Here is an 18,039-nt window from a genome sequence, read left to right on the forward strand (position 1 = left end):
TATTAGATTCATTCATCTTATCATTTGACCTGCAGAGAGCTTTTCTTACTCCTGATCTCTTACCCATTGTGTTAGCCATCCCTCTAATCTTTCTTTAAATTACATTTGATGGAGACAATATCTTTTCCCTTATCAAAATTATTAATAATATGTTAAATAGCACAGAGTAAGGCAGTAATCTCTGTGGTCCTCCACCAGAGACCTCAACTCGCTAATGACATCTCTCTCCATCCAGTTCTGAATCTACCGAACTGAACCATCATCTGATCTAATTGGCCCTTTCTTGTCCCAGTAATAACAGGAGCATGCCTCAAAGGTGTTGCTGAAATCTAAGCAGACTCAATCTCCAGAATTACCTCCATCTAGGAGGCTTCTTGACCTCAGAAATAAGGAAATGAAGTTGGTCTTGCATGATTTATTTTTAGCTTTTACAAAGGCAGGAAAGAAGGGAAAGAGGAAGGAAATGAGCATTTATTAAGCAACTACTAGGTGCCAGGCATCGCATTAATTGCTTTCTTACAAACATGACCTCATTTGATCAAAAGGTTCGTTTACTGAGGACTCAAATGACAAAGGAATATTTACTAAGAAGATACATCAGGAAGGGAAATATTGACATATCTTCTCCTACCTTTTCGCTACTAGTATCTTCCCTCCAAGATTACCATCCATTTACAAATACAAAATGCTCCTTTTGGCATTCAAAGCCCTTCATAACCAACTCCATCTTGCCTTTCAGTTTTCTTCTTTGTACCTTATTTCCCACTGCATACTTTTTGATCCAATGACATTGGCTTCCTGGATGTTCCATAAGCAAGACCATCCTTGTCTCAGCTCCTGTCATTTTTTTCTGACTCTTCCCCATGCCTGGAACACTTCCTCTACTGTGTGCCAACTTATTGACCTCTCTGGCTTCCATTGATTAATAAAAAGAAAGGCGGTCCCTGCCCTCAAGGAGCTTATAATCAGATGAAGGAGACACTACACAAAAAAGAGGCAGGCAAGGGGGTGGGGAATGGGACACCATGGGTACCCAGCATCTTGTTTCCTGCAGCTGAAAACAGGCAGGACAGCAGATGCCATGTGGAGAGAGCTGAGAGTCTGGTCTCTGCCCTCCACAAAGGAAGGCATTGAGAGGAGTTTGGTGATTTTACCTCCAGCCCTCCAGCCAGAGGCGAGAGGAGGCAGAGGGAGGTGATATCGATAAGACTTGGATTAGCAGTGTGGTGGTTGGTTGTTATCCTTCGTCTTCAGAAGACCAAAATGACATCACCATGATAAAGTGAGGTTTCAGTGTGTCCGACTGTGGCTGATCAGACCAATAGGAGCTCGGAATGCTCCACCACAGGTTGGGCACAGGTAGTCCATGTGAACATTTGGGGTGGACTCTCCAAATTTGTGCATCCTGTGTTTACTTTGTGCTGTCTCAATTCTGCTTTGCGCATAGAGCACAGCACCCTTTCTGATGTGGGCACACCATGCTGAGTGGTCCTGTGCAAGTGTCTCCCATGTCCCACAATCAAATCCAAAATTCTTTAGAGAGACCTTGAGGAGTGTCCTTGTATCGTTTCTTCTGACCTCCATGTGATCTCCTTGCCCCATGCCAGTTCTTCTTAAAATAGTTTTTTTGGAGAGCATACATTCTGCATTCAAACAATGTGGCCAGCCCATTGGAGTTGCGCTCTCTGAAGCATAGTTTGAATACTTGGCATTTCAGCTCAAGCAAGGACTTCAGGGTATGGTAACTTATCCTTCCAGGTGATCCTCAGAATCTTCCTAAGACAGTTCAAATGGAAGTGATTCAGTTTCCTGGCATGGAACCGGTAGACTGTCCATGTTTTGCAGGCATACAACAATGAAGTCAGCACAACAGCTCTGTAGATCTTCAGTTTGGTAGTCAGTCTAATACCTCTTCTCTCCCAAACTTTCCTTCTGAGCCTCCTAAAAACTGAGCTAGCTCTGGCAATGTGTGCATCAACCTCATTGTCAATGTGTACATCCCTGGAAAGTACACTACTAAGGTAAATGAATTTATCTACAATCTTCAAAACTTCTCCATTTGTTGTAACCGATGGTTCCACGTGTGATAGGTGTGGTAGTGACTGATGGAGCACCTGCATTTTCTTGGTGTTAATTATTAGACCAAAATTAGCACAGGCAGCAGAGAACTGATCCATACTGTGTTGCATCTCAGCTTCAGAGGCTGCACTGAGTGCACAATCATCTGCAAACAGAAAATTGTGTACCAACACTCCCTCCACTTTGGTCTTGGCTTGGAGCCTTTTCAAATTGAAGAACTTACCATCAGTACAGTAGCTGACCTTGATGCCGTGTTCATCCTCATTGAAAGCATTTGTCAACATGACTGAAAACATCCTGCTAAAAAGCATGGGAGCAAGCACACAGCCTGTTTCACTCCATTGGTGAATGGGAAGTCACGAGAGCTTTGTCCACTCTCCAGAGCCCGGGCAAACACGCCATCATGAAATTGACGTACGATATTGATGAACTTCTCCAGGCAACCAGATTTTGACAGAATTTTCCATAAGCCCTCATGACTAACAATGTCAAAGGCCTTGATCAGAATGTGATGATAAGATTAGAACTGATGACATTAGCCTGGGAGGGGCATCAGTTTCCCTGGAGTCGAAACCAGGCAGGGCAGGGCAGCACCTGAGCAGGTCCCCTTTGTATGCATGTGCTGGTTGTTTCCTTTATTTGACTTGACCTCCTGGAGGACAGGGACTGTTTTTTGTCTCTTCTTGTGTTTCCAGAATTTAGCACCCTGCCTGGCACATGGTAAGTGCTTAGTGAATGTGTACTGATTGATGGGCTCTCTGGCTCTCTCTTGTATATACATAGTTGTCGGCATGTTGTCTCTTCCATTAGAATGGGCTCTCTGGGGAGCCTTTCTTTGTATCCCTAGCATCTGGCCATGTAGTAAGCTCTTAAAAATGCTTGTTGACTGACTGACTGACTATGGAAGGGCTGTGGAAGGAGTGACAGGACCTGGATTCAAATTCTACTTCTGATGACCACTGACCTTGGGCAAGCAGCTTCACCCTGTGCAGGGAGGCCTCAGTTACTTTATCTGAAAAGTGAGGATTCAGGACTGGATGACCTGTCTCTAAGGTCCTTCCAGCTCCAGAGGTTTAATTCTAGGAGAGCTCAATGTTATAGAGAAAAAAACAACTCAGCTCCCCTTGTACAGCCCAAGATGGGGGTAGTATGGCTAGACAGCAGTTCACCTGAAAAAATGATGGGAATTTAAGCTGATTGCAGGCTCAGTATGAGTCAGCAATGTGGAAAACAAGACAAAGAAAGCTCATGCCAAATTTGGCGGCCCTGAGAGTGACACAGAACCCAGGATTAGGGTAATGCTGGTCCTGCTGTCTCAGCCCCTGGTCAGACCCCATCTGGAGCACAGGACACAGTTCTGGACACCAGGGTTTAAGCTGGAGAGTGTCTAGAGGAAGCAACTAGCATGGGGGAAGGACTTGGGGGGAAGGGACAGCATTATCATCTTCAGATATCTGAAGGGTGGCCACCTGTTCAGTCAGGCTCCAGAGGGAAGAGAAGAAGGAAATGAATATTTATGAAGCTCCTACTGTGTGCTGGGCACTGTGCTAAGAGGTTTACAAATATTAGCATATTTGATCAAGGAGAAGAGGTGAGGAATTTGCAGATCAACGCTTCCTAGTCATTTCGACTGACCCAAAGTGAATGGGTTGTCTCAAGATGGGGGTCCTCTCTCACTTAGGGTCTTGAAGCAAAGGTTACAAGATCACTGATGGCTGGTGTGTCTAGACTGGTATAGTCACTCAGATGTTGAACTTGGAGCCAAATTCTATGTTGGACACTTAACATCCATGTGAGCATCCACCATTGACTTCCTTCTCTGAGATTCTTTCCTTATCTGACAAATGGAAGCCAAAGAGCCAGCTCCAGGGTTATTAGTGAGGCTTGCATAGATAATGCAGCTGGCCAGAGACCTTTGCCCGCTCGGTAGCCCCAATAATACTCATTATTATGATTCCTTGTTGGAGGACTTGGCCTTGATGCCTTTGAGGCACCTGAATTCTTGGGATTCTGGGATTTTGGACTCCTCCTCAATGGCCCAACTGTTGGATGCAGGTATTGAGACCCGTGGGGGCTCAGGGCTAGGGAGTGATTGTAGCAAGGAAGGGGGGAGATGGGCTAAAAGAGAAAAATAACGATAACCATCAAAGACCTCAGAGAGAGAGGCACTAATTAGCCCGTTTCCAGGCAGATTCCCATTCACTGGAGATGCTGAACCTAAGTGTTTTTTCCATGGTTTTATTTTTACTTCTACTTGTGAATTCTGCACAGTTTGAAACCTGGAGCCCCTCCACGGTGAAGGTAAAAATAGCTGCCGTGAGACAGACGCCAGTGCCCTTTCTACCAGCACGTGGGGGGAGCTGTGAGGTCTGAGAGAGAGATGTGGTGGGGGGGAAGAGGGGGGAGAAGCAGGGAGAGAGAGGGAGGAAGGAGAGAGGGAGGAAGGAGAGAGAGAGAGAGAGAAGGAGAGGGGGAGGATGAAGGAGGGAGGGAGAGGGAGAGTTGGAGGGGGTAAGGGAGGAAAGGAGGGAGGAGGGAGGGAGGAGACAGAGGGAGAGGGGAAGAGGGGAAGAAGAGAGATAGAGAGGGAGAGGGAAGCAGGGAGAATACATGAGGCAACAGAAAGTACACTAGCTTTGGAATCAAAGGGCCTGGTTCCAAATCTAGCCTCTTATGGTTATGACTTGTGTGACCTTGGGCAAGTCACAAGTCCATGACCTCAGTTTTCTCATCTGTAAAATGAAGGCCTAGACAGTCTCTGAGATCTCTTATAGCCCTAATTCTATAACTTTCTATATGTTGCTAATCTCCAATCTCCCTAAGACTTGGTTTTCTCATCTGTAAAATGAGAAGGTTAAACTAGAAGGCCTCTGAGGTCCCTGACAGCCCTAAATCTATGATCCTCTGATCCTTAGCAAATCACTTAACCTTCCTGGCCTCAGTTTCCTCGTATAAATGAAGAGTATGACCTAGAGCAATGGTGTCAATTCACATAGAAACAGATTCCTGGGGCCTCATGTTGACTTAGAAGATCGTAAGTGAACATCATCTATGTTATACTGTATTTTAATTTGGTTACATTTTAGCCTGGCTCATCTTAGGTGATGTTTGAGGCTCCTAACAGCTCTAGATCTATGCTTAGATGTATACAAGTAAACAAGTACAAAGGAAGTTAAAGAAAGAGAGGTGTGGGGGCAGTCAGGAAAAGCTTGGGGCATGAGGTGGCAGTGGAGCTCAGCCTACCCATGGAGATGAGGAGGGGCTTCTCCCAATTCTCCTTCCGCTACCTGCTGCCATTTTGTTCACCATCATCAGTTACAGTTCACTGAGTGTGAACCTCCCTGGTGCTGAGACTAGACCTGTCTGTCTTGGTCCTGGGAGCATTCAGAGAAGTGTAGCCAGGATGGTGATGGGGCTGGAGACCATGGCAACCAGAAGGCAGTGGGGTTGGTGAAGGGCCTTTCGATCATGCCATAGGATGAGAGGGAATGTAGCCTGGAGATGAGATTGGTTGATTGACAAGCTAGCTGTATGCAAGCGTTTGAAGGGTTATCAGGTAGGGGAAGGCTTAGCACTTTTCTCCTTCATCCCATAAGACAAGATGAGGTGCAGCAGGAGGAGCTTTTGAACGGACAGATTCCACATTGGTTATCTTGATATTAAAATTTGTCCCAAAGTAGAATCACTCACCAAATATTTGTTGTGTCAGACGTTGTGCTAGATGCTGGCCTACAAAAGCAGAGGATGAAGCAATCTCTACTTTCAAAGATCTGTGGGATCACTATGGCTCCCACTCTCCTGAAAAGTGGCCAGAGTCTAAAAGGAAAACACTCTTCTGTCAGGAAGAGGAGTGGATTGTGTGTGGTGTGAGTGAGAGAAAGAATTTCATTTTGGAAATCCAAGAGGTAGTGAGTTCTCTATCACTGAAAGTCTTCAAGCAGGGATTAGATGACCATTTTTGGGTAATGCTTTGGTGGCTTCTCATTCAAATATAGGCTGGACTAGGTGACTTTTGAGGTCCCTTCCAGTGCTAAGATTGTGAGAATATGGGCTCCTAGTGATGAGGGATCATTTCTACCCTCTCTGGTCCTCTCAATCATACCAATGGTAAGGTGGATAAATAGGTGTAGTGACCACTTCTGTGGTGGGCCCTTCAACCAAACAGACCTGTTTCCTGGTACCTGGAACCTCTGTCTCCTGAAGCTTTTACTTTCAAAAGGGAGCTCAGAATGAGGTAGTAGACACATATGGGAGAGAGAAATCAGGTCTCAACACTCAAAGTCTTTCTAAGGGCTTTGTTCTTTGAAGACTGTCATGAAGGACTCTGAGGCAAAGTCCATGGAAAAGCTGCTCATGAAGCTGATTCCTTTGAGATGTGATGATTGAATGGCATGATTTAAGTTGTGGAGATCCTCACAGATAAAGTTCAAATAGTCCAATCACTCACCTTCCATCCTGCAGAGAGCATTGCTAGTCCTCTCCTCTAAGGTAGAATGCATGCCTCCCAGCTCTTGGGAGTGCCAGGGACCCCCCATTCTGCTCCAGGAGGGCAAGGCATGCTTAGAATTCATCCTTTGCTGGTGCTGGGAGTGATACTGCCTTTACCTGAAGGATGAAAGAGTGCCAGGAGGCTGGGTTCTCAGTTTCTGAAATAACCCGAGTCAATGGGACCATATACTGGGGGACAAAGTCCATCTTCTTAAACAGAAAGACTCTTCTTTGGAGCCCCCATCAAGGACACAAGGGCTCCTCTGGGTTTATGGGGGCAATTGTCGGCCACTCTTCCCCTCATCTCAGAGGAGGACAATAGAAGTGACAGAAAACCTTCCCTGTAAAGGCTGAAAGGAAGGACCCCCCATGAGGGCCCAGGGCTTCAATCTAGCCTCCCATGGGATGCTTTCTGATCTTTTCTACTTCTTTCTTTCTAAAGATGGAACTGGGAGGAGCAATGAGCCACCCCCAGCTCGTTGTCTGAGCCCTTGCAGGCTGTTTGGGTGCTTGAGAAGGCTCTAATCTATCTGAAAGTAGAGATCACAGACAGGCTGGGGGAGTAACTGAAAGGGCCTAGGACCTGGTATTGGGGGAGGTGGAATGAGCTTCCTGGGAAGTCATGACTTCACCCTCACAGATTTTTCAAGCAAAGGCTGGCGGGTCAAGTGTGGACATTTTGTAGAGGGAATTCTTGATCTCTCCTAGACTGGGGTTTCTGGTCATTGTGACCCCTTCCTATTCTGAGATTCTGTGTGAGATATGAGCTCCAACCCCAGGCTGACAATGACTCACCAAGTGGCCTGCTTCTTCTCTGAGCCTCAGTTTTCTCCTCCTTGAAATGGAGATGTTAACACTTGAATGAACTATCTACTTCATAGGGGTGTTGTGGGGTGCTTTGCAAGACCTAAAGAGTTGTGGATAGCCTGGATTTGGCCACTGATCCTCTGAAGGCCTCCTGCCCCTGAAGTTTACTCCCAGTGTATCCTTGAGTCTCATTGTTGAACGTGGCCTCCAAAGGTGACCTCCGAGGCCCCTTTCAGCCACCATTCTTTGAATTCGGTGGCCCTGGACAGGTCCTTTGGCATCCTTGAGTCTCAGTTTGTGTCTCTGTGTCCTTCTGTGGGACTAGGAAAGAGGAGGAGGAATATAATTAGAAAGAAATAGAAGCTACAAATAAAAACAGAATTTAAAAGTTAATTGTATATGACCCCTTTTCAATTAGTGGAGAGAATTTGAAAAAAAAATCCCAACATTGTCTTGGAAATAGTGGTGCCAAGACATGGACTGGAAGCTCGGTGGGCTTTCCCTGCTGTGTAAGTCCCTCTCACACAAGCAGCAGATCACAGGAAAGGAATCATTCTTATTTAACTCATTTTGCTTTTCCTAAGCATCACTGGATCCTGAGCCAAACAGAATTTCAGAGGCCAGTCTTAGCACTCACTCAGCTTTGGACTTGAACTGCAGGGCTCATTAGCCAGCCCCAGCCCCAGCAATCCTTGGGAAGAGGTGGGTGGCTGGGCCCGGAGAGGGGAACGCTGCTGCAGCCAAAGCCCACGTGGGCCCAACTTTAGAACAAGATTAATAACTTCCCACTGGCCTATTTCAGGCTTTCAGAGGGGGAGGTTTCTATTTATGGAGGTGCTGAAATCAGGCCATCTCCTCCAGAAATGCTGTCTCAGCTTCTGTGGTTCCCCAGCTACACACCCAGACCTTATACCACCCCAAGGAGCTCAGAGCATCCTGACCTGACCCGAAATGTGTCTTTGTAGAATCACAGAAGGGGAAAGGGGAATCATTCACAAGCCCCTAAGATTCCTGGAGGCTTCAGGTGAGTGGGGTTTTTTACAGAAGAAAATGTAGATCTCCCCTCCCAATCTTAAAAAACTGGGAAAACATGGTAGGAAAGAAGAAGCCTACCAGTTGGATTTAGGTAACACTTCATGCTCTGCACACATTCGTTACTTCGTGAGTCCTTACAAGGACCTTGTGAGGGAGACAGGGCAGTGATAGTTATGAGGAAACCAAGGCTCAGAGAGGTCGTCACTTCCCCAAAGTCCAGCAGCTTGTCAACGGCAGAATTCGGGCCATAGACTTTGAATCCCTGCCGTCCAGGCTCATCTCTGCCCTGCCTTGCCTTCCTTCACTTAGGGTAAAGACATGAGGCCGTCCTAGGCCATTGATCCCTGGGATTAATTCTTACCCCATATATTTAGGAGTTTTCAAAGATTTCACTTAAGAGAATAGAACCTTGAACTGTGGCTGATGTTTGATCGTTGCTCCTGAGAAGCATCAATCTGAGCTCTGCCTCAGAGGAAATGGGTGTGGGATCCACTTGGGAGTCTGCCCCTCTGGGTGACCGAGAAGATCCTGAGACACAGAATAGTGATGGCCAAACTTCACACACAGCCCAGATTTCCTGAAGAGACAAATGCATTTGGAGTCAGAGCCCCAGGATCTCCATTCCAGTGCTGATACTGGGAGACTGTCAGTAGCATTCCTGGAATGGAAGACAATGCAGTGATCCTGATTTCTAAGATTCCTTCCAGTCCTTTCAGGGACTTTGGGAAAGGAAGGGAAGGGAAGGGAAAGGAAGGAAAGGCAAAGCAATGGAGAATTATTGAAAGGTTTTGAACCAAAATGTTGAAAAAATCCACTATTTCTAGAAGATTGATCTGATAGTGTGTGTGTGTGTGTGTGTGTGTGTGTGTGTGTGTGTGTGGGTAAGTGTACATGGTAGCTTGGTTGTAGATAAAGTGGATCCTATACTATGATTACAGCATTGGGATTTGCTGGGTACCTTCTCTTTGGAGGTCTTCAGGAAGAGCCTGTTTTAATGGAGATTCTTTGGATGTATGGGTTGGACTGAATGGCTGCTGAGTTCCTTCCAACTCTCCAGTTCTGCAGGTCTGGAAGGATGAAGGTCAGGGAGATTGGCCAGAAGTCTGACGCAGTCTTCAGGATGTGAGTGGCAGCAAAGAGCCTTGATCAGGATGTTGACCCCTAGGTGAGGACAAGAGGGCACGGTTGCTTTGGAGACATGATCAACAGGATTTGGTAGCTTCTCATTGGTTGGTTGGTTGTTGTCCTTTGTTTTCAAAGAGGACAAAAATGACATCACCATGTTGGAATAAAGGTACAGTGTGTCTGACTGTGGCTGCTCAGATCAACATAAGCTAGGAAGAGTCTACCCCAGGTTGGTCATCAATAGTCCATATGAACATATGCAGTGGAGATGGCTCTAAATCTTTGCATCTCATGTTTCTTTTGAGCTCCTGCAATTCTGCTTTAATGTAGGCATTCCATGCTGGATGGTCCTTTGCCATTGTCTCTCACGATAAGCAATCAATTCTTCAGAGAAACCTTGAGAATGTCATTGTACTGCTCCTTTTGATTTCCATGCAGGTACTTACCTTGTTCTCTGTAAAATAGTATTTGAAGCAAATGTACTTTTTGCATTTGACCAATGTAGCCAGCCCACTGGAATGGTGCTCTCTGCAGTAGAGTTTAAATGCTTGGTAGTTCAGCTTGAGAAAGGACTTTAGCGTCCAGTACTTTATCCTTCCAGGCGATCTTCAGAATTTTCCCAAGACAACTGAAATGGAAGCGATTTAGTTTCCTGGCATGCAGGTATACAACAATGAGATTAATATAATGACTCTTTAGACCTTCAGTTTGGTACACACTCTAATACCACTTCTTTCTCATACTTTTCTTCAGAGCCTCCCAAACACTGAACCAACTCTGACAATACGTGCATCAACCTGGTCGTCAGTATGTACACCCCTGGAAAGTATACTGCCAAGGTAAGGGAGCTTATCCACAGCATTCAAAACTTCTTCATTTGCTGTAATTGATGGTTCTGCATATGGATGGTGTGGTGCTGGTTGGTGAAAAACCTCTGTTTTATTGGTATTAATTGTTAGGTCAAAATCAGCATAAGAAGCAGAGAATCAATCCATGCTTTGTTGCATCTCAACTTCAGAGGCTGCACTGAGTGCATAATCATCTCTGAACAAAAAAAACCACGACCAACTCTCCCTTCACTTTTGTCTTGGCTTGTAGCCTTTTCAAGATATATAATTTACTGTCAATGTGGTAGCTGACCTTGATGCTGGTTTTGTCCTCTTTGAAAGTATTTGACAACATGGCTGAAAATATCATTCTAAAAAGCATGGGAGCAAGCACACAGCCTTATTTCACTCCATTGATGAATGAGAAACCTTGAGAACATCTTCCATTATCCAGAACCCATGCAAACATGCTATCATGAAACTGGCATACAATTCTGATAAACTTTGCCACAATTTCCCACAAGTCCTCATGACTGATAGTATCAAAGGCAAGGGTTGGATTGATAAATGTTGTGTATAGAAGTCCATTAGACTCCTGGCATTTCTCCTGGAGTTGTCAGGCAGCAAACATCATATTGACTGTCCCTTGGCCCTTCCTGAAGCCACACTGGCTCTCATGTAGATGACCATCTTCCAGGTGAAGGATCAGCCTATTAAGGAGGACTCTGGTAAGAATCTGGCTGGCAATGACTAAGAGAGAGTCACTCCCCCCTCTCCCCACTGGTGATTGTCACAGGACAGCCTATTTCCTTTTCCTTAATAGAGTTGGACAATGGAGGCATCCTTGAACTCCTGGGGGATAACCTCCTCTTGTCATATGACCCAGAAGATCTCAGTCAGCTTTTGTATGAGGAGCAGATCCCTTGCTTTTTAAATCTCAGCTGGCATAGAATCCGCACCAGGTGCTTTGCCACATGAGAGGAGCCTAATAGCATTAAAAACTTCATCAGCTGGAAATTCAGGTAGGGAGGAACTGACTTCAACCTGAGATATATGATTGGTGGCCTCAACACTGATTGACAATGTTCCGTTGAGAACACCATGGAAGTCCACCCCTCTAAGATTATGTCCTTATCACTAATCAATATTGATCCATCAGAGTTGAGCAGCTGATATACAGCATAAGTCTTTGGTCCACAAACAGCTGTCAAAGCATCATAAAAACACTTTAGATTGTTCCGATCAGAATAAAACAGAATTTCATCTGCTTTCTTACTGAGTCAAGAATCCTGCGTGTCTCTAAGCTTTGCTTGTACTTTACTTTTGATGCAATTAAATGCTGCCTTTTTAGATATGGATGAACTATCCTGCTGGTAAACCCTGGGGAGTTCTTGTTTTTCACTTAGCAGTTTCTGAATTTCCCCATCATTTTCTTCAAATCATTCTTGATGTTTGGGAGTGTTCTGACCCAGATGAGCAAATGTAGTACTGTACACCAAATCTCTGAAAGCTGCCCACTCCTTTTCTGCTCCACTGTTGCCAACTGTGTGTTGGCTCAACTTTCCCTCCAAGTTAGCAACAAACTGTTCCCACTCAGAAAAGAGCTCTAATCTATTCACATGAACTCTTATTAGTTGTCTTTTCTTAGGGCTGCTGCTTTTGTTGAATACAAATGTTTAGCTTGGAGAGAATAAGTCTATGATCAGTCCAGCACTCTGAACCACACATTGCTTTCATCACTCTCGTATCCTGTCTGATTGGCATTCTGTGCCTCTTCTTGCATTAATCCAGAATTATAAGCTTGTCTTCTTTTGGCACATTGATGATGAGGGTCTCCATGTCTTCATAACCTTTTTTTTCGACCTCATCAGGTTCATCATGGTGGGAGTATAGGCACTGATGATGGTGGTGTGGTGTTTTCATGTAAGTAGCAATCTCATTTTCATGAGCCTGTCATTCAGTCCTTTTGGCAGACGTACAGACTTGTTGACTAGATTAGTTTTGATTGCAAAATCTATGCCAGTTCCATGGCTCTCCCTTTCACTGTGGCCACTCCAGAAAAATGTGTATTCAACTCTACCTTGGGTAAGCTGGCCTTCATTTGCCAGCCTTGTTTCACTCAAGGATGCTATTTGGATATGACACCTGCTGAATTCTCTCACAAAAAGAGCTGTTCATCTTTCAGGTCTAGTGGATTTCATGTTATTTATAAGCATGTGTACATTCCATGTACTGGTGGTGAAAGAAATCATCTGCACAAAACTTTCAAGTCATCTTTTTTTTCGCCTGCAGGGTTGGACCCCTGCCTGCTATAGTAAGCAGGCCAGTGTTTAGTGAAGTAGACAATTTTGAGGGCACCTTTTCTAGCCCCTTCCTCATGCCAGGAGGTGAGCAGTGCAGAACTTCAAAAAGGCTTCTTAGACACCCAGGAGGCTGCTGAATCCCGCTGCTGCTTCAGTCCAGTGAGAAGATGACCCTGTGGCCTGGGCCACCTTAGTGTAGGGTTATAACTATAGCCCCTAGTGTATCTGTGCCTGCTGCTTTATCACTTGCCTGTCACCACAGGACTTTGAGGTAGACAAAAATAGTAAAATGGAGAAGGTGATGTCTTTAAATTTGGGCATAAATTGGTTTCAGTGAGGCAGAGTTGCACAAAGTCGTTGGCCTCGCTCTCTCCTCCAGAGTCATCACAGTCCAGTGGAAGGACAGAGTCAAGATGGCTTGGCATGCAGGGGATAGCCTTCACATCTTTGATGTCTAGCCAAGCTCTAAGCACTCCACAGCACCTGCTTCAGCTGCTTTCATGGCTCATCCTCCAATTCTGCTGGGGGAAGTTTTCACAGGCTTGGGCTAGACACACCTGTAATTCACTGAAGGGTTTAAGATCCCTCAGTTACCCTCAGTCTAGTTTAGCCTGTCTGCTGAAATGATTTACTGGGTGGTGGTTGCTATGCGTAATGAAGTTTCTTGGAGCCCCAGGTAAGAGTTACTTGAATCAGATAGACACCAAAGATGGATCAACAGCCCTGAAAAGGGCCTGACATCCCTCACACCAGAGTTACCAGTCTTCCCTAAACGTACATACCCTATACACTGGAAGCTTATTGTATTTGGGGGAGTAGAGGAGAGATGAGGGAAAGGTTATTAATATTTTAATTTCTCATCTCTAAAGATGGAGATGTCATTGACAGATAGAGAAGTCTTGATGGCAAAGCAATGATGAAACTAGCTTGAGAGAAGGCAAGAAAGTATGAGTGACAGCGGCCTGTCCAGAGAGAGATTTGCTGGAAGAGAATTGGTGATAGAAGACTAGAGTTGAGGTCAGAAGCTAGGATTGAAGACAAAGATGAACAAATCATAAGATTACTGAAATATGAGTCATCAAAACTGGAAAAGTCTTAGAATGTAAGAAATAGAATGTAACAGCTGGGAGACTCTTTGTAACAGAATTTCAGAGCTAGGAGGGAACATAGAACCAGGAGACACAATGCCAGAACTGAGAATGAACTTAGAATGTAAAATATTAGAGTGGAGAGGGAACTTAAAACACAGAATGTAGAATGTCAGACCTGTGAAGGCCTTTAGGACATGGAGCAGAGGATGTTAAAGTTGGGAGGGCCTTAGACCATAGAATGCCAGAACTAGAAGATAATTTACAGCCTAGCGTGCAGAATGTCAGACTTGGGAGGAAACTTAGAACCTATAGTGGCAGAACTGGAAGTCCCCAGATCCCAGGAATCCTGAATGCCAATGTGGGGCTTGTCCTAATGAAGAACAGAATGCCAGAGCTTGAAGGAATCTGAAGAGTTACTTACTCCAAACTGTGCCTGACCAAGAACCTCCTTGTGAATGAAACATCCCTGACAACTGGTCATTCCCTCCCACCATTACTGGAGAGCTCAGAAGTTTGTGCTCTCCTGGTTGGTGAAATTTTCCTTGGTGTCTTTTAAACAAGCTTTCTCTTGAAAGAGTTAAGATAGTTTCCAGCTTGCCCCAAAGCTGAATTTGAATGCTAAGGAGAATGTGCCCAAAATATGTCCAGTGCATCTGTCCATGGTGCTGCTCACAATAAAAACCAAGTTGATGTTGGAAGGTATACCCATCATTACTACTCTTTAGATTATGTGTGTTGCTAAGCATGAATCAATAGAAAGAGTACTGGGCTGGGGATCATGAGACCTGGATTCAAATTCAGACTCCCCCGCAAACTCTAAGGAAAGTCATTTTCCTTCTTGCAACTTTAGTTTCTTCTTCTATAAAATGGAAGGCTTGGATTAGGTGAGGTCTGAGATCCCCTCCATTGTAATGACATTTATTGGGTGTCCACAATGTGTGAGGCACTTGGCTGAGTGCTGAAGGAGAATGTCATGTTCACTGCTCTCAGGAAGTAAACTATGATTACCAATAATTATAAAACAAGATATTAGAATTACAAGTATAATAGTACATAATCACATAATTAAGGGGCTAATAAATCCATCTGTGTAGTCAAAGGAGAAGGGAAAGTTTTCTGGAGGAGAAGGATATTTGAATTAGACTTTAGAGGACTGATAGAAATTCAACAGGAGAAAGTTCAGAGGGCCGGCTTTAGGCATAGGGATCAGCGAAGTCACCATGAGGGGAAAGCATAGGACACATTCCCAGGGCAGTTGAGATGAAATGTACAGTAATAGCAACAGCAACGCATAAACAGTAAAAGCTCTTACAAAAATACTTTTTGGAAAAAGTGGACATCACTTCACTGAGGAAAAGTCAGAGATAACAACCAGTACATCCCATTGAAGTGGTTGAATGCAGGTGAACATCATTTGCCTTCAGATGGAGATTATGGCATGCCAAGGTTCCAGGAGTAGAATTAAAAGGCCCCTGACTGGCAGTATTCACATGAACTCAGCTGACAAGGTGTCAACAAACAGGCATTAAACAAATAGAACAGATATGAAGACTTGCTCATGGAAATGGAAGGTTTATGTTGACCAACCCAAGACCGAGTTATCACTACCAGAAGCCACAGAAGTGTTAACCTCAGATAGCCCAGACTTAATGATCAATGTAGATTATTGTAAAGAAACAGCAGAAATAGTGCAACACACCCTTGAAGGCTGCAAGTGTTTAGTACCTGTCAAAAACCTAGCAAGACATCATCTGGTGGCTAGGAATGGATATCCAAGGCTGACTATCTTTCATGGATGTACAGATGACAAATCCCTATGATACTAACTTCAAAATGTATTGGACAGCTCATCTAATAAACTGTACTTGCAATGGACCATTATCACAGAGTGGACTGTTGCCTAGGATTATACAAACATAAAATTGATTGATAAAAGCTAAAAAATCCATTTTAACAGATGTATCTATCTCAAATACTTGTAATCTCCAGGTAATATGGAATGAAGTGCTTTCAAACTAGAGATATCTGGTGGAAAGGTCAAAATTCTATGGGAACAGGACTAGGTATACATCCTTGGGTTCCTGTCTGTAACTGGAGTGGCACTGAGGATGCTCTCTGTGACCACTGAGCATGAGCTGACATCCTGATCCTTCTTTCAGCCACAAAAAGCAGGGATTTTGTCCTCCTGTGTAAAAGTATGCATAATAGTGATCCTAAAAGAATACCAGCAAGAGTGGCTTGCCCAGGAGAATTTCCATATGAGCACTATTAAACAATATGACAAGAATAATTTTCATAAAATAATAACAGTAGTATACATTCCATGACTTTCTACATATTGTGTTATTTTAAGCTCCAACAACCTTGGAGGTAAGTATTACAGGTCCTACTTTATTATTGGGAGGTTGCATGACATGGGGAAAAGATGACCGAGACTCAGAGGCAGGAAGACTTGAATTCAAATCCTACTTTGGGCATTTGCCAGCTATGGAACCTTGCAAAGGATTGAATTCCCCTAAGTCTTAGTTCCCTTATCTGTAAACTGAGGATAATAATCTCTTACCTCCCAAGACTGTTGTAAAGATCAAATAAGGTCTCTCTCTCCCTCTCTCCCTCTCTCCCTCTCTCTCTCTCTCTCCCTCTCTCCCTCTCTCTCTCCCTCCCTCCCTCCCTCCCTCTCTCTCTCTCTCTCTCTCTCTCTCTCTCTCTCTCTCTCTCACACACACACACACACACACACACACACAGTGCCTCACAAATCATGACTTACCATGTAAATATTGTCAGTCATTTTTCAGTTGCGTCTGAACACAACTGTTCAGTTGCGACCCCGTGTGTGTGTGTGTGTGTGTGTGTGTGTGTGTGTGTGTGTGTGTTGGCAAAGACACTGGAGTGGTTTGCCATTTCCTCCTCCAGCTCATTTCCGTTGTGTCCTAGTCTTTGTGACTCCATTTGGGGTTTTCTTGGCAGAGATACTTCTCCAGCTGATTTTACAGAGGAGGAAACTGAGGTCAATAGGCTGAAGTGAGTGAGTGTCTGAGGCCAGGTTTGAAATCGAGCTTCCCTGACTTCAGACTCGGTGCTGGGCACACTGCACCCCTAGCTGCCCCAGTAGAAATACTAGCTATTTTTATCGACAACATGCATATTTTGTATACGTGTTTGTATATTTATCGTGTGAACTACTACATGATAACGTTATATTTATATATTATACATTATTCCAACATACAAAATACTTACAGAAAATATTTTCTATAAATACAAATATTTCTTGTGATTTGTAGTATTTTCTATAATATTTATTAGATCTTAATATATTTATTATTTTTATTTGCCCTTATTTTACAGATGAGGAAATTGCAGCCCAGAGGGCTTGCCGGTCTTGCCCAGCTAGCCAGCATCTGACGTGGGGTTCTACCCAACGTCTTCTGGCCTCCGTGTCCAGCACTCTGTCTAGGAGTTCAATATGAGATAACGCGGGACAAAGAGAGTCACACCTGATTGTGCCAAAGAAAGAAGCGGGAGCTTCGATCTACAAGCGATAGGGAGGCCCGTGATGATCTTTGAATGGAGGAAAGAAATGAACATTATTCTTTAGGAGGACAAGGTTGACTACAGGTTGAGGATGGATGAGATATGCAAAGAATGAAGGCAGAAAAATCTATGAGGAAGCTATAGAGGACCCAGGAACCTCAGAAGCTCATACTCAACTGATCTGTTTGGATGGAATCAGAGGATATAGACTCATTCTGGTTTTGTCACTTGAGGGAACTTGGTCAACTCCTTTTCTCTCTCTGGGCCTCAGTTTCCTCATTTGTAAAATGAGAACTCTGTTCTAGATCACCTCTAAGATTCCTTTCTGTTTAACTCTATGAGCCAGTAGCCCACAAAGTGCCAAGGAGGGTCTGTGCTGAAGTGAGAAGAGAGAGGACAAACACTTTCAAGGATTTACTTTCTCCATTCCAAGGTAACTGTGATTTGTGAAATTTTCCCTTGATGAGTCAGCCTTAGGACCATATCATGTTGTCTGCATGTGATTCTCTGTTAAGAATAAATGTTTGCCTTTGAACCAAAACGATTCATCTTCTGGTTTTTAGTGTCAGCTGAACAAAGAGCCCTGTGCATGAACCCAGCATTGTCAAGCCCTTCAGGGAATAACAGCCCACTCCTTGACAAATGGGTCCATTGCTGTTCCCCAGAATCTCTCCTTCTTCTGAATCCCTTGAGTCCTTTTTCTGTATCTCTGTGCTGGCAGATAATAGAATCTCTACACTGTAGGAT

At 44.3% G+C, this 18,039-nt stretch overlaps 2 long non-coding RNA genes across 3 annotated transcripts; one reads left to right on the forward strand and one right to left on the reverse strand.

Annotated features, from left to right (window-relative positions):
- Positions 1–6,359: 6,359 nt before the first annotated feature.
- LOC140526602 (uncharacterized) lies at positions 6,360–9,579 on the reverse strand. 2 transcript variants are annotated; one of them, XR_011974460.1, is made up of 4 exons: positions 9,368–9,579; positions 8,818–8,986; positions 7,363–7,695; positions 6,360–6,684 (listed from the first exon to the last, which is right to left on the reverse strand). It is a non-coding gene; the product is annotated as an uncharacterized lncRNA (long non-coding RNA). The 2 variants fall into 2 exon arrangements; XR_011974447.1 differs by lacking the exon at positions 8,818–8,986.
- Positions 9,580–9,750: 171 nt separating this feature from the next.
- LOC140528864 (uncharacterized) lies at positions 9,751–17,823 on the forward strand. Its single transcript, XR_011975326.1, has 4 exons — positions 9,751–10,197; positions 10,288–10,373; positions 12,233–12,284; positions 17,107–17,823. It is a non-coding gene; the product is annotated as an uncharacterized lncRNA (long non-coding RNA).
- Positions 17,824–18,039: the final 216 nt, after the last annotated feature.

This window comes from Notamacropus eugenii, chromosome 1 (assembly GCF_028372415.1).
Source record: "Notamacropus eugenii isolate mMacEug1 chromosome 1, mMacEug1.pri_v2, whole genome shotgun sequence".
NCBI classification, from domain to species: domain Eukaryota; kingdom Metazoa; phylum Chordata; class Mammalia; order Diprotodontia; family Macropodidae; genus Notamacropus; species Notamacropus eugenii.